The sequence below is a fragment of the Tachypleus tridentatus genome, chromosome 2 (genome assembly GCF_004210375.1).
Source record: "Tachypleus tridentatus isolate NWPU-2018 chromosome 2, ASM421037v1, whole genome shotgun sequence".
Lineage (NCBI taxonomy): Eukaryota > Metazoa > Arthropoda > Merostomata > Xiphosura > Limulidae > Tachypleus > Tachypleus tridentatus.
The window spans coordinates 140,636,065-140,661,789 of NC_134826.1; the positions used below are offsets into that span (position 1 = coordinate 140,636,065).

The following is a 25,725-nucleotide window of genomic DNA, read 5'->3' on the forward strand; positions in this document are numbered from 1 at the left end:
CTGAAAACAACAAATTTTGGTCATCCTGTATAAAAGAACTCTGAAAACAACAATTTGTGGCCATCCTGTATAAACAGAATTCTGAAAACAACAATTTGTGGTAATCGTGTATAAACAGAACTCTGAAAACAATAATTTGTGGCCATCCTGTATAAACAGGACTCTGAAAACAACAATTTGTGGCCATCCTGTATAAACAGGACTCTGAAAACAACAATTTGTGGCCATCCTGTATAAACAGGACTCTGAAAACAATAATTTGAGGCCATCCTTTATAAACAGGACTCTGAAAACAACAATTTCTGGCCATCCTGTATAAACAGGACTCTGAAAACAACAATTTGTGGCCATCCTGTATAAACAGAATTCTGAAAACAACAATTTGTGGCCATCCTGTATAAACAGAATTCTGAAAACAACAATTTGTGGCCATGCTGTATAAACAGGACTCTGAAAACAACAATTTGTGGCCATCCTGTATAAACAGGACTCTGAAAACAACAATTTGTGGCCATCCTGTATAAACCGAACTCTGAAAACAACAAATTTTGGTCATCCTGTATAAACAGAACTCTGAAAACAATAATTTGTGGCCATCCTTTATAAACAGGACTCTGAAAACAACAATTTGTGGCCATCCTGTATAAACAGGACTCTGAAAACAACAATTTGTGGCCATCCTGTATAAACAGAATTCTGAAAACAACAATTTGTGGCCATCCTGTATAAACAGGACTCTGGAAACAACAATTTGTGGCCATCCTGTATAAACCAAACTCTGAAAACAACAAATTTTGATCATCCTGTATAAACAGATATCTGAAAACAACAATTTGTGGCCATCCTGTATAGACAGGACTTTGAAAACAACAATTTGTGGTCATCCTGTATAAACAGAACTCTGAAAACAACAAATTTTGATCATCCTGTATAAACAGATATCTGAAAACAACAATTTGTGGCCATCCTGTATAGACAGGACTTTGAAAACAACAATTTGTGGTCATCCTGTATAAATAGAACTCTGAAAACAATAATTTGTGGCCATCCTTTATAAACAGGACTCTGAAAACAACAATTTGTGGCCATCCTGTATAAACAGGACTCTGAAAACAACAATTTGTGGCCATCCTGTATAAACAGGACTCTGAAAACAACAATTTGTGGCCATCCTGTATAAACAGAATTCTGAAAACAAAAATTTGTGGCCATCCTGTATAAACAGGACTCTGAAAACAACAATTTGTGGCCATTCTGTATAGACAGGACTCTGGAAACAACAATGTGTGGCCATTTTGTATAAACAGAACTCTGGAAACAACAATTTGTGGCCATTTTGTATAAACAGAATTCTGAAAACAACAATTTGAGGCCATCCTGTATACACAGGACTCTGAAAACAACAATTTGTGGTCATCCTGTATACACAGGACTCTGAAAACAACAATTTGTGGTCATCCTGTATACACAGGACTCTGAAAACAACAATTTGTGGCCATCTTGTATAAACAGGACTCTGAAAACAACAATTTGTGGCCATCCTGTATAAACAGTACTCTGAAAACAATAATTTGTGGCCATCCTTTTTAAACAGAATTCTGAAAACAACAATTTGTGGCCATACTGTATAAACAAAATTCTGAAAACAACAATTTGTGGCCATTCTGTATAGACAGGACTCTGGAAACAACAATTTGTGGCCATTTTGTATAAACAGAACTCTGGAAACAACAATTTGTGGTCATTTTGTATAAACAGAATTCTGAAAACAACAATATGTGGTCATCCTGTATAAACAGAACTCTGAAAACAATAATTTGTGGCCATCCTTTATAAACAGGACTCTGGAAACAAAAATTTGTGGCCATCCTGTATAAACAGAACTCTGGAAACTACAATTTGTGGCCATTTTGTATAAACAGAATTCTGAAAACAACAATTTTGGCCATCCTGTATAAACAGGACTCTGAAAACAACAATTTGTGGCCATCCTGTATAAACCGAACTCTGAAAACAACAATTTGTGGCCATCCTGTATAAACAGAATTCTGAAAACAACAATTTGTGACCATCCTGTATAAACAGGGCTCTGAAAACAACAATATGTGGCCATCCTGTATAGACAGGACTCTGGAAACAACAATTTGTGGCCATTTTGTATAAACAGAACTCTGGAAACAACAATTTGTGGCCATCCTGTATAAACAGAATTCTGAAAACAACAATTTGTGGCCATCCTGTATAAACAGGACTCTGAAAACAACAATTTGTGGCCATCCTTTATAAACAGGACTCTGAAAACAACAATATGTGGCCATCCTGTATAGACAGGACTCTGAAAACAACAATTTGTGGCCATCATGTATAAACCGAACTCTGAAAACAACAAATTTTGGTCATCCTGTATAAAAAGAACTCTGAAAACAACAATTTGTGGCCATCCTGTATAAACAGAATTCTGAAAACAACAATTTGTGGTCATCGTGTATAAACAGAACTCTGAAAACAATAATTTGTGGCCATCCTGTATAAACAGGACTCTGAAAACAACAATTTGTGGCCATCCTGTATAAACAGGACTCTGAAAACAACAATTTGTAGCCATCCTGTATAAACAGGACTCTGAAAACAATAATTTGTGGCCATCCTTTATAAACAGGACTCTGAAAACAACAATTTGTGGCCATCCTGTATAAACAGGACTCTGAAAACAACAATTTGTGGCCATCCTGTATAAACAGAATTCTGAAAACAACAATTTGTGGCCATCCTGTATAAACAGAATTCTGAAAACAACAATTTGTGGCCATGCTGTATAAACAGGACTCTGAAAACAACAATTTGTGGCCATCCTGTATAAACCGAATTCTGAAAACAACAATTTGTGGCCATCCTGTATAAACATGACTCTGAAAACAACAATTTGTGGCCATCCTGCATAAACAGAACTCTGAAAACAACAATTTGTGGCCATCCTGTATAAACAGAATTCTGAAAACAACAATTTGTGGCCATCCTGTATAAACATGACTCTGAAAACAACAATGTGTGGTCATCCTGTATAAACATGACTCTGAAAACAACAATGTGTGGTCATCCTGTATAAACAAGACTCTGAAAACAACAATCCTAATTTAAACATCTATCTGGGTTTTGTGCAATAACTGTGGAAAATAAATTGTTCCTTTTTTTCCCCCATTTGAATTTTTGTTTCTGGTTAATGTTTCTTTGTTTTTATTTAAATGGTGTGCTCTTATCTGTAATAACTTTCCTAATATTCTTCAGTTTTCAATTTTGAGCTAGAAATTTCTGGTTCATGCATAACAAGTTCTTTTTACCTTCTTCAGAAATGATTAAGTACTTTGAATAACAATATTCATGAATTAGAATAGTATTTTCTTATTAACAAATTTCAAAACATTTTCCTTAACACGTTCACTGCCACAAAATAAAGTGTAGTTAAAATTAAACCATCAAGAGATGCCAAGGTACAGTCATGGTGTCCCAAAAGTAGGTGGCAAAAGAAAAATTTGGTTTTGAAAGATAATTGCATGTGACCCACATAGCAGCAAATGTGTTTGAACATACAACAATATTGCTCTATCTGAATACCACGAACTGACTGAAAGTCAATATATATTCAAATTATTTAAGAGGACGTCAAGACAATAATAAAATAACAATCTTACATATATTTTTGTACTATAGAACATATGACATTCTGCAAAGCAAAAACATGCAAGTTCCAATCCTTATGATATAACCTACTGATTAAGACAGCATAAAATAGGTCATACCTGATGTTGACTTATTTAATGCTAATTTATTATCAATTAGGGTTAACCAATCAATAACACTAACGACTTTGCATTAAAATCAAATAAAAACCTATTCAGGTGAATACACCTACCATAACAGTGAAATTTGTTACATCATAAGAAGCATCAGGATAAGTAGGTTCCTCCTCTTTTTCCTCTGGGCTTATCGGAGGAAGGTCTTCATCCACTGGATATGGATATACAGGATACACCTCTGCCTCAGGAGGTTGCGCATATGGAAAAGGAGTGTCACAATCAGGCATATAATCTACACAGTGTTCATATGCAGCTTGGGGAGTAGGAATGACTTGAAGCTGTTGAATATCCCCCTATCAGAAGACACAAAAATATATATATTTAAATACAATATATTGCCTAAAACATGGAAAAACAACAACTGAGATTTGGACTTTAGGGCCTCATTAATCTACAATTTGTTACCAAGAGCATAAAGATCTGAAACATTCTAGTTAAGTTTCATTATGAGCTTCATTACAAAAACGTTATTCAAGTATAAAAAATTAAATTTGTTACAAGAAAAAATTTACTGAAATGAAAGTTTTCATTCTGGAATAAAAACAGTTATTTTTCCTCTTCAATAATCCTTTTTTTTTCAGTATAGTTTTTACTATTTTATTTAAATTTAACATTTGCTATTGGTTTGTTTTAAATTTTAGTTACACACATGCTATATTAAATTATTTTCCTACAGGTTGCACTAACAGTTAACACTTAAGAAGTTTTTGACTTGTTTTTTAATTTCGCGCAAAGCTACACGAGGGCTATCTACGCTAGCCCTCCCTAATTTTGCAGTGTAAGGCTAGATGGAAGGCAGCTAGTCATCACCATCCACCGCCTATTCTTAAGCTACTCTTTTACCAACGAATAGTGGGATTGACTGTCACATTATAATGCCCCTACGGCTGAAAGGGCGAGATGTTTGGTGTGACAGGGATTCGAACCCGCGACTCTCAGATTACGAGTGCTTTATCCACCTGGCCACATTTAAAATAACTGACATACATTCCATAACAATTTGTTTGTTTGTTTTGGAATTTCGCACAAAGCTACTCGAGGGCTATCTGTGCTAGCCGTCCCTAATTTAGTAGTGTAAGACTAGAGGGAAGGCAGCTAGTCATCACCACCCACCGCCAACTCTTGGGCTACTCTTTTACCAACGAATAGTGGGATTGACCGTCACATTATACACCCCCACGGCTGGGAGGGCGAGCATGTTTAGCGCGACGCGGGCGCGAACCCGCGACCCTCGGATTACGAGTCGCACGCCTTACGCGCTTGGCCATGCTTCCATAACAAAAACTGAATAGACTTGACATTTTATTTGCGTCATTAAAAATTATTTTTCACATTTGTACCAAAATAAAACAAAGCCTACCAATAAACACTTAAACAAAAGCTCTTATTATGATGTATATAATAATTTATTTTCAACAAACAGCACTTTTACGGTAATGTAAATCCTTTACTGTTGTCATTCTCTTACCCTAAAAAATCCTCCATTATGGAGCTCCTGTCCGACCAAAGTGATTCCTGATGTGTCAATATAAGCATCTGCATCACGAGAAAACTGTAGTGTTTCTGTTTGTCGATTGGGGCCGCATCCATTCAACACGCTCACAGAATCCCCTTTCACACTTAAGGATAAGCGGTGCCATCTACAACAAAAATAAACAAACACGAAAAAATGAAACAATTTTTTTTCCTTTGCCACACATAAATAACCAAATACCAAACACAGAGGTGCAATATTAAAAGGTAGACAATTATTTCGATACGAAATCTGAAAAAAAAAAAAGTGCCTTAAACTGATTTATTTTTTCATTTCGTTAAAAATTAGTTTAATGCTCAGTTTAGTATTTGGAAAGAACATTGGGTTTTCTGTAAGCATTGTTGTTTTCATTTTGACACAAGCTAACCCTTGTGCGTAATTCTCAGTCCAGAAAATAAATGAAAACTATACATATTTTTCTCAATGGTAAAATATTTATTAGCCAGCCAATTAAATTTCATCTCAACCTCATGGATTAGAAACGCACTTAACAAGCTTATTTCTCTTAATTATTTCCAATTAATGTCTGTTTAAATTCAGACATGAAATGTTATAAAATTAAACTCGGGTAAACTTTAGGATAGGCAACATAAGCGTAAGCTTCTGTCGCCAACTATGCAATCACCAACCGTGATAAAGCCTCCATACATATACACAGACACGTTACTGTATTTAGTTATATTAACATTATACATAACAGGTTATCTAATTTTGCTAAAAAAAAATTGTATCTTATGCAACCCAAGCAGGTTATCGCCGTCTCTTAGTCTTACAGGTTACACTGTTTCTAAAGGTATAGCTTTAAATGGTTATTTAAATAATCTGATCACAAGAAACTCACTTTTTATTTTATGAAATAAAACTTTGAAAACCGCTGGAATTTGAAACGAGTACAAAAGAGTCGTGGGAGCAACTGTACTTTGTATATAAGGAATAGTTTCTTTTACTACTTACGCAATCCATCTTCAAACTTTATTATACAAAGATTATAAGATAGGTCATCTATATCAGTCTTTTAGCATGTCACTACACGTACTTGCCGTCATTGATTCTTAGATCAAAATTGGCTGAAGCCAAATCTGATGCTTCAAGACTTCGTCGGCAGGTAAAGGTAACATTGTCTCCAACTTTAAGACCAAGTTGTTCATTTCCTTCGTTATCGTATACAGAGAACAAATATCCTTCTGAACCTTGTTCTGCCCTAAACGTCGTCAAAACAGAAAAATCTATAGGCACGCCCCCTAGAGAAAAAAACACATTAATTATTATGAAGGCACGGAGATAAAGAAAGTAATGTTTTTTGTGTTTTTATATTATTTCACTTTCTACTGTAATCATCATCTATACGTACAGTGTAAATAAAAACTAAAACTTACTAAAATAGCTATTTTCCATGTAATGTTAGGTTTTTTTTTTGGTTAGGTTTTTAGAATTTCGCACAAAGCTACTCGAGGGCTATCTGTGCTAGCCGTCCCTAATTTAGCAGTGTAAGACTAGAGGGAAGGCAGCTAGTCATCACCACCCACCGCCAACTCTTGGGCTACTCTTTTACCAACGAATAGTGGGATTGACCGTCACATTATAACGCCCCCACGGCTGGGAGGGCGAGCATGTTTTGGCGCGACTCGGGCGCGAACCCGCGACCCTCAGATTACGAAGCGCACGCCTTAACGCGCTAGGCCATGCCAGGCCCTACCATGTAATGTGATCACTCATTGCGTCAAAACTACAGAAACTGGCAACTTGATGGATGACTGTTTATTAAGGCTCATAGTTCTGAATTTATTACAAAAGAAAAATGCTATAATGTTGATCTAGGTTTTCGTTGACGTCATTATACCTTTAACTATTTCACAGCCTTAAAGAGCAAAAGAAGTATAGATTAGTTTGTTTTCAAATTTCGCGCAAAGCCACACGAGGGTTATTTGCCCCTAATTTAGCAGTGTATGACTAAAGGGAAGGCAACTAGTCGTCACCACCCACTGCCAACTCTTTGACTACTCTTTTACCAACGAATAGTGGGATTTACCGTCACATTATAACGCACCGACGGCTGAGAGGACGAGCATGTTTGGTTTGACTGGGATTTGAACCCGCGACCCTCGGATTACGAGTCGAGTGCCTTAACCACCTGGCCATGCCGGGCCGTTCTAAATTCACCACACTGACATCCAACCAAGCAAATTGTGATATCATATTAAACAACAGGACCATCCGCATTGATTGTTTGCACTTTCTAAACAGCCTTTCACACCTGTATAAACATGGTACGGAATACGCCAGGATAGAAGATATAACTTATTACTAGGTTTCAAAACTTTAAAATAAGTATATGCAAATATATACTCAGTGCGAAAATCGAATGGTACATTGCTTGTTAAAACATTTTATTCTGATATCCGAACAAAGCGTATTAATGGTAACAAAATCATAAAAGAATATGTAACACTGATACTGCTAAGTTGTGTTTCTGAATTGTTACCAGACGATATTTATGAATTCACCACTATAAGAAGCCTAGACTTTCGATTTTCCCTTGTCCAAGGTTATCGATAATGGGCTGAATTCTTCGTAACCGATATAGCTCAGTGACAAGTGGTGAAATGAGTGATAAATTAGGCTTCATATTTGTTTTTAATTTCTGAAACAACATGATTGTATGGAAAATAAATTAGTTAACACTAGTTCTGTATATTCTTCAAATCATAGTTCACTATGATGAGGTAAGGACGATTAAAAATGTACTCCACAAATATTTAGAACTACGCACTTATCTACGTTTTGAATATTTGACCTTCATTATGAAAACTTTATCATAGTGGCGGATTTAAGGGGACTAATAATTTTATGGGCCCTATATTCCATGTAACTTTACATAGAATAAAATTATCAATGGGGCCCCATTAAGACCATGGGCTCTGGGGCTGAGCCCCTTCAAGCCTCTACCTAAATAGGCCACTGCTTTATCGCTTCTTATGTTGCATATCTTAAATTTGTAACATTTTTTACCCATAGTATCAACCTTAATATCACGCTATTTAAAACTTGAAAGTATTCATTCGTAGTATAATAATGTAGAAATATATGCATCACAAACATTAATCTGTGTGGTATGCAAGTGCTACACATCTCACTATCATGTATTGAAGATTTCATATTTGCCCTTTTATTTTCCAATATCTAAGGTTCTAATTGAAACAAACTGTATCCGTTTGTGGTGGTATTTATGCCTAATTTTCTAACCTATCCTATATTATCTGGTGCAAGTGTGTCTTTTATACAACGACGACTTGCACATGGAGCAGGTTGACTTCTGAACACTAGCGGTCCACTTTTTTGGTTGGCCAAACTATAGAAAGAATGCGAATTGTGAGAGAAATTTTGGCGTTTTAACAGTATTCTGTTCGGTACTGACCCAGATCTTGTAACGTAAGTCCAGTCTTTGTTTTCAATGTTACTCAGCACCTATATTGTCGCTTGTGTCCAAACTTTGTAGCATTAAATTACAAAAAACGATCCCTATAAGTCGATTTTATTCCTACACATACAACGTGTTTCATTTTTTCAGGTACAGTCTTACTCCTACCCTTAACTTAACTCCAACTCTATAGTTTCATCACTAGACGATCAACTCTTCTTCTGTGTCTTGTCTTCCGACTAAAGTGTTTGTTTTTGTTTCAACTACACTCGCGTCTTCTTCCTTCCATTTCAGACTCGTGTGTGTGTTTTTCTATAGCAAAGCCACAATAGGCTATCTGCTGAGCCCACCGAGGGGAATCGAACCCCTGATTTTAGCGTTGTAAATCCGGAGACATACCGCTGAACTAGCGGGGGGCTTATGAAACGATAACCTATCACAAAGAATTACCATGACATGAAGTCCAGTTCATACTCAACGAACTACTACACATGTTTTTTGACATTTTTTGTCCCCAAATTCCTTGTTATTGGGAAGATCAGGTAATTGTGTATTTGTTTTATACTTGGAATATCACAAATGTGAATACTTTACAAACAAGAACAACAATAAAATAACGTGTTCCTAAAAAAAAGATTATTCATATGATATATTTATAAACTTATATGTATATTAACTCTAATATACGTCATATTTTAAAAGTATATGTAGGCTTCTTAAACTGGTAACTATGTACACTCAACCTGTTCTACATGAGAAACCAGAGGACGTAGTTTCAGGGACAAGCCCCATAGATAGTGTAAAAGTATGTAAAATTTTCAACAATGTCTTAAATTATGCGAATTTCAAATAAATGAGATTGTGAGTTGTTATGAAAATGGTAAATTTATATGTGTAATATTCATGACGTTCCCCTTTGTGTGGATTCCTGTACATGGTGAGGGGACCTCCCAGAGAAGGTTCTGTGCTTTCAGTTTACTTCCTGTGGGATTTAAACATCCACCCACGTGTTTGCCGTACGTGACAACCCGCGAAGGGGAGGATAGAATCCTGGTGGTTGAGGGTTCGAACCATAAAACATCACTTTGGCCTTGAATATCTGTAGACAGACAACCTTTTGTTTCCCCCCCCCATAGGTCAATCGTCTGGTCCACTTGGGCTAGGATCAACCGAGCGCCAGTGTTGGACGTTTTCAACGGGTGTTTTGAACATTGTATCTGTCTAATGCTGGTGTTTGGTATAGTGCTCACCAAATCCCAGTGTTGCTGCAATGTCCTTGTTTGGCATTGCAGTGCATCCCCTCGTAGGGCTCCATAGTGGGTGGGGTTAGTGGGCACTGAAATTTCTTTCTTTATTATGGAATCCCAAATCAGAATAAAATAGTGAGAAAAAATATATCACAGGTAAAGGACCACGTCTTGAAGATTCTGAACAGCAATCTTTTATTTCTTCAACACCTGTACCTCAATTTCTGATATTACATTCTTTATCAAACAAATATTTAGAACAAATGTCTCCCTTCTTTATTCAGAAGGGACTAGAGGAGCTTGCTGGCTCTCTAAGTCAGTAAACAAGCTACGTTCTGGAAACATCTTGGTGGAAACATTCACTCCAAAACACAGTGAACTCCTTTTGCATTCGAAAACTATCGGGGATATACCCATTGAGGTTACTCTCCATGCAACTTTGAATTCGTCATGAGGAGTTATTGTTGAGAGGGATTTTAAACAACCTCGAGTCAGAGATCCTCGCTGACTTCTCCACACAAGGAGTTTCTGCAGTGAGGAATACCTCCACAAGCAAAGATGGAACTTTGCTGCCGACCAATATCCAAATTTTGACGTTTACATCACCACGTCCACCTGCCACCATCAAGTTAGATTATCTAAATTGTAAGGTATGGCCATATATTCTGAACCCTCTCAAATGTTTACAATGACAGTGGTTGAATCACTCGAAGGCATCATGTCATTGTTCTTTGACATGTGCTCATTGTGGTGGCAAGGACCATGATACTGCTAATACAAAATGGACCTTCATTGTGTCAATTGCAGTGGCTTTCACCCCTCTTACTTTCATTCTTATCCTCGGTGGGTGGAAGTACAGCATTTGGAAACAGTTCACGACATTACTTACCCCGAAACTCGAACGTTACAGTCCATCTCGGACATATGTTGCTGCACTCAGTTCCACTGCTACAGTGGGAATGCAGACAGATCGTTCTGTACCTCCTTAACAGTCGTTCTCCAACCATGTAAAGAGACTTTTCCCTTTGTAGTTAACATAGTGGAGGAGTAAACGTCCTCTTTAATCTCTGTGCGTACCAATCCTTCCTTAGGTCTATTTCCTTCAGCCCCAGCTTCTGGCGTGTACTCGGGCTCGTCTTCTTCAACCCTGAGAAGTTGAACAATTATTCGTTCTCGACCTTAGTTGCTGCATTCTACTTCTACTGACAGAGACCTGCCCCCTCGATCCAGGCCAGAATCCATGAAGGTTGAAAGACTTCCTTCTGATAAATAAAAATGACGTGATCATAAATTGAAAGGTTCTCCACCCAATTCTCCACATAAATAAAATAGCCAGATTAATACAACGGAACTGTCGAAGCTTCCATTCGAATATAGATGATATTATGGATTTGACTGAATTTTTATCACCCTGAGTGTCTCTCTTTACATTAAACGTTTTTAAAACCTGTCAATGTGGTCACCTTTCAGCAGTTTTCTTTGCACAGAAATGACAGATTGTTTGATGAATGAGTACTTGGAGGGATGGCACTGTTGGTCAATCAGTATGTAGCCACCCTGCCTTTGCCACTCGATACATCCTTGAAAGGTGTAGCCATCCGTGTTTCATTGGGTCATACCATCACTATTTGTTCTTTCTACCTGTCTCCTGGAGAGACCTTGAAAACTTGATGCCATCATTGAACAGTTACCTCCTCCCTTTTTAATCTTGAGGATTCTAATGGGGTGGTGCTGATATGGATAGAAGGGTCATTCCATAGAGTGTATGATCTCAAATCACAACCTTTCTCTTTTCAATACTGGTTCTTATACCTATTTTCATGCACCTAGTCAGTCTCTTACTGCTATTGGTCTCTCTATCTGTTCCTCTTTACTTTTCTCTCATTTCTCTTGGGGGTTGACAGTGACCGACGAGGCAGTGATCATTTTCCTATCCTTTTGAGAGGGACTGGCCGTGGTCGATTCCGCCCAGCCCGCGTGACCCGGTGGAAGCTGGAACAGACCAAATGGCCCTTTTTCACTGCTCTTTCAGAACTTGATCCTTCTGTAAGTTATCGATAGACGATTATGTGCAAATAGTAACTAACTGTATTGTCCAAGCAGTTATTCAATCTATTCCCAAAACCTTGACATATTATACACGTCTATAGTGGAATCCTACCTGTAACATGGCATGGAAGGCTAAAAAAACTGGCTTGGGATACCTTTCATAGGCATCTCACACTTTCAAACTGCATCGCTTTTCAGCAGGCCCGTGCACATGCTCGGCAGAAAAGACGTCAAAGCCAGAAGGAATCTCGGAAGTTCACAACTGGTATATCTTCTACCACCAGTTCCAAAGCTATATGGGACAAGATTCGGAAGGTCAGTGGACAGTATAATTCTGACCCCTTTCGATCTTGCTCTCTGATGGCCAGAAGTTACTGATGCCAAGAGCATCGCTGATACTCTTGGGAAAAGCTTTCCTCGTGCATCTAGCACTTATGCTTCATCCCCCACCTTTTTAGCCATTAAGACTCGGGCAGAGCGATCGTCTTTTTCTTTCAGACTAATCGTCTCTATGACCATAATCATCCCTTTACAGACTGATCGTCTCCATGACTATAATCACCCTTTTACACTGGTAGAACTCCAGCTTGCTCTTCATAAGTCTGACAGTACATTGGTTGAACCTGATGATATTCACTACAAGATGTTGTGTTATCTCTCTCCTGCCTCACTTGCTATTTTTTTGTTGTTTTAACTGGATTTGAAAGAAAAATGTTTTCCTGATGTTTGGCGTCATGCTATTGTCCTCCATTTCTCTAAGCCTAGGAAGAATCCCAAAATTCCTTCGAACTACCATCCAATTGCTTTGATGAACTGTCTCTGTAAGATTTTAGAGAGAATGGTTAATGCTCGTCTTATTGTGTTCCTCAAATCAAACAGTCTCGTCTTGACCACTCAGTGTAGGCTCCGACGACAGCACTCCACCATGAACCATATAATTCGAATTAAAATGTCAATCAGGGAAGCCTTTCTCAAGAGACAACATCTTGTTTCTGTATTTTTTACCTTGAGAAAGCTTATGATACTGCATGGAGGTATGGCATCCTGTAAGACCTCCACTTATATGGGTTGCATGGCTATTTGCCCATTTTAATTAAACATTTTAATGGACTGTCGATTTCAAGTCCATGTGGGTTTGACACTTTCCCACAGGAATCTAGAGGCCCTCAGGGCTATGTCTTGAGTGCCACACTTTTCATTAAAAGATTAACCATCAGTGAACAACTTCCCCTATAGTTGAGACGAGATGTGGAAGTCGTCGAGCATGAGGTTTATTGAGTAGAAGCTACAGACTGCCTTCAATCATTTACTGAAGTGGACAACAGCAAACGATTTCTTTTTCTCTCTAAAACTATTTTGCATGCACTTCTGCCACCAACGAGATATTCATCCCAATCTTGAGCTCCATCTTGGAGAAGCTGTGTTTCTTGTAGTCCCTGAGGCAAAGTACTTGGGGCTTATATTTGACCATAAAATTACTTTCATTCCACACATCAAACAGCTATGCATCAAGAGAACAAGGGCACTGAACATCCTTCATGTACTCTCTTCTTTCACTTCTTGAAAAGTAGATCGATGTTCCATGTTAAAGATCTACTGTGTCCTCGTTTGATCAAAACTGGACTATGGATCTATGGTCTATGGCTCTGTCAGGACTTTGGCCATGAATATGTTGGACCCTGTTCACCATCAGAGCCTTTCCACACTTCTTCAGTCCAGAATTTGTACATTGAGTCTCATGAACCTCCTCTAAACCTCCATCGTTATCAACTGTCTTTATTGTATGCATCAAAACTTCGATCCTTACCATAGTATCCCACCTGAGGTTGTGTTTCCTTTCCTCAGTGGGCCATGCTTTCCAGAACAGACAGCCTGTCATTGTTCCTTTTGCCCTTTGCACCCAGATGCAATTGGCTGAATTGGATATGTCCGTGGATGATGTTGCTGTCTCCACTGGTCAGCCCATCCCTCCATGGCTATTACCACCCCCCAAATGTGACCTCTCTTTGAGTCACATGAAAAAGGCAGATGCTTCCAACTGAAAGTATCATCCTCTATTTGCTGAACATCTTTTGAACCATCCTTCCATTTCCACTTAAAGAGATGGTTCAGAATTAGGTGACTCTTTGGACTCTGCTATGGTTTGTTATGGTTCGGTGGTTGCACACAGGATCCCCTCTACAATTTTTGTATTCACTGTCGGATTGTACACCATTTCTCTCACGTTGGATCACGTAGAAGCTATGCAGTATAAGCACTGTACTATTTATACTAATTCAGTTACCTCTCTGCTGGCCCTAGAATCGCTTCACATTAGTTCTCGTCAATATTGAAAACCGACTGGCCCAATTCTCTTTATCATCCATTTCTATCTAGTTCTTTTGGATACCGGGCCACTTTGGTATTCACGGGAACGAGCTTGCTGACACCACATCTAAGTCTGTCTGCTCTGGTGCTATCACTGCCATGCATGTTCCATATATCGCTAAGACTCTGTATTCACGGCTCGGCTCCGCGCCAATTGACAGTTGACTTGAAGTGAGCAGCATGACAACAAGCTTTTCCAGATAAAACCTTCTGTTGCTCTTGGGCCATCTTGCTTCTGTAAGGAACGGAAGGAATAAGTTATCCTGAGTAGGCTACGCATTGGTCACAGTTTTAACTCATCATTTTCTTTTATCTGGAACTGATGCACCAATGTGTAGCTTGTGTGTCACTCAAGTTATTTTATTGTCATGTCGTCGTTACGACTGTGAGCAACGGCACCAATTTAGACACGTTTTTGCCATGGGTTTACCCTTGACGTCGGACAGTGTTATTGGCGATGGTGACACTGTCCACCTCAGTTGTGTTTTTAAATTTTTAAGGGCTATTGGCCTCTTTCATTCTACTTAAGTTTTTAATTCGAAAACCTGACCTTTGTGTTGTTTTAAAGTAATTCATTTTTATCTATTTTAATAATTTTACTTTAATTTTTAATATTTTTTTACCAGTTGTTTGGCGCAGATAGCCTAGTTGCTCTGCGCCAATAAACGTCAAACAAACAACCAAGAACGATGTTACACAATGTGTGCAATCTAATTCAAGCATGAGACCGTTCAATAGTTTAAAATCGTATCAGTTCGTCATGGAATGATATTCAAGTCAGTTGAAGGTGTTGTCAGAGAACTGCAACTGCAAACGTTCACTCAATTGATCTACTTTACTGAAGTCAATGTCACTATGTGTAAACGTACACCATCATTGAAGACTGGGTGTTATGACTTCCGTTACGCAAGATACTTTGAAATTAGTGAAATGTCTAAATTGTTTATCACCAATAATGTTGGACATCTTTCTGTTTAACACAAAGACCGTCAGCGTACAAATTATAATAATTGATTGTGAGTTTTATGGAATGACGAAAGCCAACTAATCCAGTTTTGAAATAGTGACTGAGGAGCTTGTTAAAGTTTATACCAAGATTTTGTGTTATTCGTTGTACCAACTGCAAAGATTGAAGTGGGGAAAAGGGTGTCATAGTGTTGACTGGCAACATAAAAAGTATCTTTGAAGCCTCTATAGCTGTAATACAATAAATATGGAGATATTGCAAATAATATTCCAGAGAACTGTTGAGAAATTTTGGTAATCGATCCCAGTATGACAGGGACGTAGATTCTGGGGAGGTGGGGTATGGAGGGTATACATCCCCCCTTCATTTTAGGTGGGGGTATGGTGCATACAATCATCCCCCCCTACAGTTTGGTCCGTTGAATTGTTTTATTGCATCACAGGCCTACAAATTGTGTGTTTGTTCTTGTATTTCTCGTGTTCTTACCAATCGAATTACATAATTAGGCCTAGATGTAAACTTTTGCAGTATCCGAAATGTATATCTCTAATATAGGCGTGCTTCTAAGCTTTTCGATCTAAACGATAGTTTGTAAGTATCAGTCAGTAGGCCTAAGTATACATGCAAGTATCGTGGCAACAAGATTACTCTGTGACTGCATGTTTACAGCTTTCAGGTTTACGTAATCAGAGATTACCAATTTGCAAATTGAACAGTCCACATAAGTGGTTGCAAAAATCATCCCCCCCTATCGGGTGTAAACAAATCTACGCCCCTGCAGTATAATAATATTTCATGTCACGAAGCATGCAAGACTTGTGTCTCATTTTAAAGTAACAATATTTTTATCTCCAAATACCCTGCCCAAAATCCAAAATTTATGATCATAGAAGAACTTTGTAATACTCAGAATAGAGTCATCCAAATGCTATGGCAATGCCTTACAATCTTTATTGTCTGTCTGAATATACAGAACAATAACGAAGACAGATTCCACGTGGCAATTGTGAAAGTTGGTTAAAAATATGCATTATGTGTTCTCACTTTATGTCAAATCGTCTCCACGATGGGTCGTGCACGAGCTTCGTTATTTTGAACCATTTTAAGCTGTTCTCTGGACTACGTTAATTTATTAACACCCTGCACTCCTCAGGCTTCTATTGGTTTTATTGTGAACTCCTTTGTCACTATTCTTTTCGGGTATAAATAAAGTGAAATGAGATTTATTCGTCATATATCAGAGAAATCTCTCAGGATTGTTCAATGCTTACCATATTTAACACCAGGTTTACCCCGGAATACTCTTCTCTTTTTGTTTATTATCATATCATAAAAAATTTCAGATTCAGCTTTTGTATAGCCCAATCATATGTGTCTGTAATCTTATAATTCAATTTTGTTTGTATCAATCCGGTTCACAGATGACATGTGGTGACCAATGGTCACTTCTACCTAACAAGACAGGTTTATTGGATCACCAAAGGTGTCAGTATCACTGTAATTTTTTTTCTTTTGCAGAACCACATTCAGATGTTTATTTATATACACATATTTCGATATGTATAATAGCACAAATTGGAATGAAAAATATAACAAAAATGAATTTAGTACATTATTCGATGCTCTTAAGAGTGAAATATGCAAATAAGAAGATAAAAAATGTGGTTACAATTACACTGCACCTTCGAACTGTAAAATCCATACATAAAAGTATTTGTTCTTTTGAAATTCGAAACGTTTCCTGGGTTTTGAATTTTATTTATATTACCACGATAGAGCGCGCCTCATTTGAAAACGAATAACGTGTTGCACATGTAATCATACACTGGCACGTGATCGTTTGTTAACATCCTGTATTTAAGACTTCTGAATTGAATAATTGCATTATGTAGCCCGTGTTAAAACAAATACACACAACCATTCAAAGCTTTTCTGTGGATTTTTTCTACCTCTACAACCTTAATTTAGTGTGCATTCATGATCTATATCTCCATTTACTACGACAGCCTTGTCATATCAAATTTTCGAAATTCATCTCAAAATGGTCGGGTCCGACATGGCCAGGTGAGTTAAGGCTACTCGAGGGCTATCTGCGCTAGCTGTTCCTAATTTAGCTGTGTAGACTAGAGGGAAGGAAGCTAGTCATCATCACCCACCACCAACTCTTGGGCTACTCTTTTACCAACGAATAGTGGGATTGAGCGTCACATTATAACGTCCCCACGACTGAAAGGGAGAGTATATTTGGTGCGACAGGGATTCGAACCCGCAACCCTCAGATTACGAGTCGAACGCCTTAACCCACCTGGCCATGCCGGGCTCCAATTATAGAAAGAACTATCGAAGCTATAACCATTTTGAACTTTCAACCCCATCCTACCAACATATTTTTATGTACTGGCTCTAAAAATGAAACACACAGTAGTAACACAGCTGTTTGTCTGTCGACTCACACTGCTAGAAACCGGGTTTCCATACCCATGGTGGGCAGAGCACAGCTAACCGATTGTGTAGCCTTGTGCTTAATTATAAACAAACAAACTCAACATGAATTAACATGAGATAAAGAGTTAACTTGCAAAATTACCAAGAACTAAAAAATATGATAATTTATAGTGGATATGATTAAGAAATGTCATAAAGGACTGTTGAATAAACATGCGTGAAAACATACTCTAATCAATGAACAGGTGGTCCAGAAATTGTTGCTCGGTTTATCCCTGGACGTGTTAACACGATTTCCACAAAGCATGTGTACATGTTACTGGTAAAACACAACTGCAAGTGGTAAATGTGCCAGTATATAGTGTTCGCGTCAAGTTACAGAAACAAAATTAAAAAATCGCGCTTTGCACTATGGGTCTGTGGATAGATCCAAAGGGCGATAGCCAAATCCTACAATTCGGCTACGCAAGGCGAGCCAAATATTAGCCAAATCCTAAAATTCGGCTTCACAAGGCTAGCCAAATATTTGGAGGTTGGTGCTGTTGACCAGCTGCTTTACATCTGGTCTATAAATTTAAAATTAAGGTCAGCTGACGCAGATATGTCTTGAATAGCTTCGCGAAGGGCCCTGGCATGGCCAGGTGATTAAGGCGCTCGACTCATAATAGAAGGGTCGCAGGTTCGAATTCCCGTCACACCAAACATGCTCGCCCTTTTGGCCGTAAGGGCATTACAATGTAACGGCCAGTTCCACTATTCGTTGGTAAAAGAGTAGCTCAAGTGTTGGCGGTGGGTGGTGATGACTGGCTGCATTCCCTCTAATCTTACACTGCTAAATTAGGGACGGCTCGTGCAAATAGCCCTCGTATAGTTTTGCGCGAAATTCAAAAACAAACAAACAAGCTTTGCGAAAATATTCGAAAAAACACAACATAAACTCAACTATATTATCATTTAACAAATCTAGATCAAATATTTAAAAATATATGTTCAAAAACATTATATTATTGGTACTACAACATATAAATTAGTACTTCTGTTTTATTTCTGGGTTATATCTAAAGATATAATCATGCTCTTGTCTGGTGTCATTGACCTATCTTCACTAGACAAACATAATGTATGAAATGTGGGAAAACTGACCCCTTTTCTGTTTCATGATATGATTGAACATTTGTTTATTAAACCGTTATTGCCATAAACCTAAAAATGGTGTCCGTCAGATTAATTTTGTGTCAAATATGTACTTCTGCAACTGTTTTTATTGTTATTCTTGCTTTCCCTTAAGTATTAAAACGTAAATTGAAACATAAAAACATACAATGGATTCCGTAGATTATTTTCAAACTTGTGGGTTGGTATAGCATAACAACTATGCCATACTGCACGTGCTAATGCCTAATCAAGCTGTCATTCAAGAAAACAACAAAATGTGTTCGGAACACAACATAGAACACGTTGGGCTTCTCGTAAACTTAAAAAGCAGATACAAAACGGTAAAAAAACACAAGTGAGAATCTAATGGCCATCTGGAAACAATATATCAATTGGTGGTAGCAGACACGTCAACGCTGATCAAATATCCACTTTGCTTGGAACGGCTGGTAAATAGGTCACGGATGAAGTTGCTTCTTAAAAACTGATGGTTAATTTCTATTTATCAGAGTGGCGACTGTTATTGAAGCCAGGGTCGATTTGATATCGGTGGTTTACACCAAATAAATGTCCCGAAGAAAGAGCAATACGCCATATTGGTTAAAATTGACATGATGGAGATGTGGCGACTAAATAGGGAAGGAATAATTACAAAACGTTCGGGTTATCAACTCGACATTCTTGTGGTTTAGTCAGCTTTAATCTCTTGAAAATGTCAAATAAATCTTTTCATCAAAATGTTTTCATTTTTGACTTTAGTGACAAGTAATCTGAAGTTTCGTTGGCTATGATTTTTGTTTAGTTATTTAAAACGATGTATCAATAGATTAATGGATATTTGTTGCGCACTTTACAAGTTTTAAAAGTTTGATCAAGTGACGTGATAAAGTTAAGTAGTTTTAAATATGTTCGTTTGTCTTCTAGTTTAGCGCAAAACTGCACAATGGATTAGCTACTATGAGTCTGCCAAAAGGATAGAACTTCGAATTATAGAGCTCGTCGCTAAGCCACCAGGGAAGGCTTCAACAATAAAATAATTACAAATAATTATATTCAAAGAAAAAATGGGGCAGTTAGAACTATATATTTATTTTATTTTAAATATGAAATTCATAAACTGTGTATTACGTTGGAATGCATAATTATGCCGGCCCTTAGTTGTATATATACACTTATGTCTCAAGACAGAAAAGCGTACTTTGTGTTTTATTCTGTGAGGAACGTGGATAACACAAACATTCTTGATTTTCAAGCACACGTGTTTGGTTATTTATCCTCCATGGATTTTATTTTATTTTCGTGGGAATAGCTTGTAACTGTCAACAGTCACTAGTCATACCATAGTGCCACCAAGGAGTATCATAGTCAGTAGTCATACCGCAATGCCACCAAGGAGTATAATAGTCAGTAGTCATACTATAGTGCCACCAAGGAGTATAATAGTCAGTAGTCATACTATAGTGCCACCAAGGAGTATAATAGTCAGTAGTCATACTGCAGTGCCACCAAGGAGTATAATAGTCACTAGTCATACTGGAGTGCTACCAAGAAGTATAATAGTCAGTAGTCATACCATAGTGCCACCAAGGAGAATAACAGTCAGTAGTCATACCGCAGTGCCACCAAGGAGTATAATAGTCACTAGTCATACTGCAGTGCCACCAAGGAGTATAATAGTCACTAGTCATACTGCAGTGCTACCAAGAAGTATCATAGTCAGTAGTCATACCATAGTGCCACCAAGGAGTATAACAGTCAGTAGTCATACCGCAGTGCCACCAAGGAGTATAACAGTCACTAGTCATACTGCAGTGCCACCAAGGAGTATAATAGTCACTAGTCATACTGCAGTGCCACCAAGAAGTATAATAGTCAGTAGTCATACCATAGTGCCACCAAGGAGTATAATAGTCACTAGTCATACTGCAGTGCCACCAAGAAGTATAATAGTCAGTAGTCATACCATAGTGCCACCAAGGAGTATAATAGTCACTAGTCATATTGCAGTGCCACCAAGGAGTATAATAGTCAGTAGTCATACCATAGTGCCACCAAGGAGTATACAGTCAGTAGTCATACCGCAGTGCCACCAAGGAGTATAATAGTCACTAGTCATACTGCAGTGCCACCAAGAAGTATCATAGTCAGTAGTCATACCAGAGTGCCACCAAGAAGTATAATAGTCAGTAGTCATACTGCTGTGCTACCAAGAAGAATCATAGTCAGTAGTCATACCATAGTGCCACCAAGGAGTTTAACAGTCACTAGTCATACTGCAGTGCCACCAAGAAGTATAATAGTCAGTAGTCATACAGCTGTGCTACCAAGAAGTATCATAGTCAGTAGTCATACCGCAATGCCACCAAGGAGTATAATAGTCACTAGTCATACTATAGTGCCACCAAGGAGTATAATAGTCAGTAGTCATACCATAGTGCCACCAAGGAGTATAATAGTCAGTAGTCATACTGCAGTGCCACCAAGAAGTATAATAGTCAGTAGTCATACCATAGTGCCACCAAGGAGTATAATAGTCACTAGTCATACCATAGTGCCACCAAGGAGTATAATAGTCACTAGTCATACTGCAGTGCCACCAAGGAGTATAATAGTCAGTAGTCATACTGCTGTGCTACCAAGGAGTATAATAGTCACTACTCATACCGCAATGCCACCAAGGAGTATAATAGTCAGTAGTCATACTGCTGTGCTACCAAGGAGTATAATAGTCAGTAGTCATACTGCTGTGCCACCAAGGAGTATAATAGTCACTAGTCATACTGCAGTGCCACCAAGAAATATAATAGTCAGTAGTCATACCATAGTGCCACCAAGGAGTATAATAGTCACTAGTCATACTGCAGTACCACCAAGAAGTATAATAGTCAGTAGTCATACCATAGTGCCACCAAGGAGTATAATAGTCAGTAGTCATACTATAGTGCCACCAAGGAGTATAATAGTCACTAGTCATACTGCAGTGCCACCAAGAAGTATAATAGTCACTACTCATACTGCAGTACCACCAAGAAGTATAATAGTCAGTAGTCATACCGCAATGCCACCAAGAAGTATAATAGTCAGTAGTCATACTGCTGTGCTACCAAGGAGTATAATAGTCAGTAGTCATACTGCTGTGCCACCAAGGAGTATAATAGTCACTAGTCATACTGCAGTGCCACCAAGAAGTATAATAGTCAGTAGTCATACCATAGTGCCACCAAGGAGTATAATAGTCAGTAGTCATACTATAGTGCCACCAAGGAGTATAATAGTCACTAGTCATACTGCAGTGCCACCAAGAAGTATAATAGTCAGTAGTCATACTATAGTGCCACCAAGGAGTATAATAGTCACTAGTCATACTGCAGTGCCACCAAGAAGTATAGTAGTCACTAGTCATACTGCAGTACCACCAAGAAGTATAATAGTCAGTAGTCATACCATAGTGCCACCAAGGAGTATAATAGTCAGTAGTCATACTATAGTGCCACCAAGGAGTACAACAGTCAGTAGTCATACTGCTGTGCTACCAAGAAGTATCATAGTCAGTAGTCATACCGCAATGCCACCAAGGAGTATAATAGTCAGTAGTCATACTATAGTGCCACCAAGGAGTATAATAGTCACTAGTCATACTGCAGTGCCACCAAGAAGTATAATAGTCACTAGTCATACTGCAGTGCCACCAAGAAGTATAATAGTCACTAGTCATACTGCAGTACCACCAAGAAGTATAATAGTCACTAGTCATACTGCAGTACCACCAAGAAGTATAATAGTCACTAGTCATACTGCTGTGCTACCAAGAAGCATAATAGTCACTAGTCATACTGCTGTGCTACCAAGAAGTATCATAGTCAGTAGTCATACCGCAATGCCACCAAGGAGTATAATAGTCAGTAGTCATACTGCAGTACCACCAAGAAGTATAATAGTCAGTAGTCATACCATAGTGCCACCAAGGAGTATAATAGTCAGTAGTCATACCATAGTGCCACCAAAGAGTATAACAGTCACTAGTCATACTGCAGTGCCACCAAGGAGTATAATAGTCACTAGTCATACTGCTGTGCTACCAAGGAGTATAATAGTCACTAGTCATACTGCAGTGCCACCAAGGAGTAAAATAGTCACTAGTCATACTGCAGTGCCACCAAGAAGTATAATAGTCAGTAGTCATACCATAGTGCCACCAAGGAGTATAATAGTCACTAGTCATACTGCAGTACCACCAAGAAGTATCATAGTCAGTAGTCATACCATAGTGCCACCAAGGAGTATAATAGTCACTAGTCATACTGCAGTGCCACCAAGAAGTATCATAGTCAGTAGTCATACCATAGTGCCACCAAGAAGTATAATAGTCAGTAGTCATACTGCTGTGCTACCAAGAAGAATCATAGTCAGTAGTCATACCATAGTGCCACCAAGGAGTTTAACAGTCACTAGTCATACTGCAGTGCCACCAAGAAGTATAATAGTCAGTAGTCATACAGCTGTGCTACCAAGAAGTATCATAGTCAGTAGTCATACCGCAATGCCACCAAAGAGTATAATAGTCACTAGTCATACTATAGTGCCACCAAGGAGTATAATAGTCAGTAGTCATACCATAGTGCCACCAAGGAGTATAATAGTCACTAGTCATACTGCAGTGCCACCAAGAAGTATAATAGTCACTAGTCATACCATAGTGCCACCAAGGAGTTTAATAGTCACCAGTCATACTGCAGTACCACCAAGAAGTATAATAGTCAGTAGTCATACCATAGTGCCACCAAGGAGTATAATAGTCAGTAGTCATACTATAGTGCCACCAAGGAGTATAATAGTCACTAGTCATACTGCAGTGCCACCAAGAAGTATAATAGTCACTAGTCATATTGCAGTACCACCAAGAAGTATAATAGTCAGTAGTCATACCATAGTGCCACCAAGGAGTATAATAGTCAGTAGTCATACTATAGTGCCACCAAGGAGTATAATAGTCACTAGTCATACTGCAGTGCCACCAAGAAGTATAATAGTCACTAGTCATACTGCAGCACCACCAAGAAGTATAATAGTCACTAGTCATACTGCTGTGCTACCAAGAAGTATCATAGTCAGTAGTCATACCGCAATGCCACCAAGGAGTATAATAGTCAGTAGTCATACTATAGTGCCACCAAGGAGTATAATAGTCACTAGTCATACTGCAGTGCCACCAAGAAGTATAATAGTCACTAGTCATACTGCAGTACCACCAAGAAGTATAATAGTCAGTAGTCATACCATAGTGCCACCAAAAAGTATAATAGTCACTAGTCATACTGCAGTACCACCAAGAAGTATAATATTCAGTAGTCATACCATAGTGCCACCAAGGAGTATAATAGTCAGTAGTCATACCATAGTGCCACCAAGGAGTATAATAGTCACTAGTCATACTGCAGTGCCACCAAGAAGTATAATAGTCACTAGTCATACTGCTGTGCTACCAAGAAGTATCATAGTCAGTAGTCATACCGCAATGCCACCAAGGAGTATAATAGTCAGTAGTCATACCATAGTGCCACCAAGGAGTATAATAGTCAGTAGTCATACCATAGTGCCACCAAGGAGTATAATAGTCACTAGTCATACTGCAGTGCCACCAAGAAGTATAATAGTCACTAGTCATACTGCTGTGCTACCAAGAAGTATCATAGTCAGTAGTCATACCGCAATGCCACCAAGGAGTATAATAGTCACTAGTCATACTGCAGTACCACCAAGAAGTATAATAGTCAGTAGTCATACCATAGTGCCACCAAGGAGTATAATAGTCAGTAGTCATACCATATTGCCACCAAGGAGTATAATAGTCACTAGTCATACTGCAGTGCCACCAAGAAGTATAATAGTCACTAGTCATACTGCTGTGCTACCAAGAAGTATCATAGTCAGTAGTCATACCGCAATGCCACCAAGGAGTATAATAATCAGTAGTCATACTATAGTGCCACCAAGGAGTATAATAGTCACTAGTCATACTGCAGTGCCACCAAGAAGTATAATAGTCACTAGTCATACTGCAGTACCACCAAGAAGTATAATAGTCAGTAGTCATACCATAGTGCCACCAAGGAGTATAATAGTCACTAGTCATACTGCAGTACCACCAAGAAGTATAATAGTCACTAGTCATACTGCTGTGCTACCAAGAAGTATCATAGTCACTAGTCATACTGCAGTGCCACCAAGGAGTATAATAGTCACTATTCATACTGCAGTACCACCAAGAAGTATAATAGTCAGTAGTCATACCATAGTGCCACCAAGGAGTATAATAGTCAGTAGTCATACCATAGTGCCACCAAGGAGAATAACAGTCAGTAGTCATACTGCAGTGCCACCAAGGAGTATAATAGTCACTAGTCATACTGCAGTGCTACCAAGAAGTATCATAGTCAGTAGTCATACCATAGTGCCACCAAGAAGTATAATAGTCATTAGTCATACTGCAGTGCCACCAAGAAGTATAATAGTCACTAGTCATACTGCAGTGCCACCAAGAAGTATAATAGTCACTAGTCATACTGCAGTACCACCAAGAAGTATAATAGTCACTAGTCATACCGCAGTACCACCAAGAAGTATAATAGTCAGTCGTCATACCATAGTACCACCAAGGAGTATAATAGTCACTAGTCATACTGCAGTGC

At 38.4% G+C, this 25,725-nt stretch overlaps 1 protein-coding gene across 1 annotated transcript in view; it reads right to left on the reverse strand.

Annotated features, from left to right (window-relative positions):
* The window catches only part of LOC143245245 (uncharacterized), a 141,558-nt gene that overhangs the window by 87,670 nt on the left and 28,163 nt on the right, over positions 1 to 25,725 (reverse strand). Inside the window, exons 3-5 of the mRNA XM_076491387.1 lie at positions 6,425 to 6,629; positions 5,323 to 5,494; positions 3,911 to 4,147 (exon numbers count right to left, since the gene is read on the reverse strand). The gene's annotated coding sequence lies outside the window, so the exon portion shown is untranslated. The remainder of the gene's footprint in view (positions 1 to 3,910; positions 4,148 to 5,322; positions 5,495 to 6,424; positions 6,630 to 25,725) is intronic.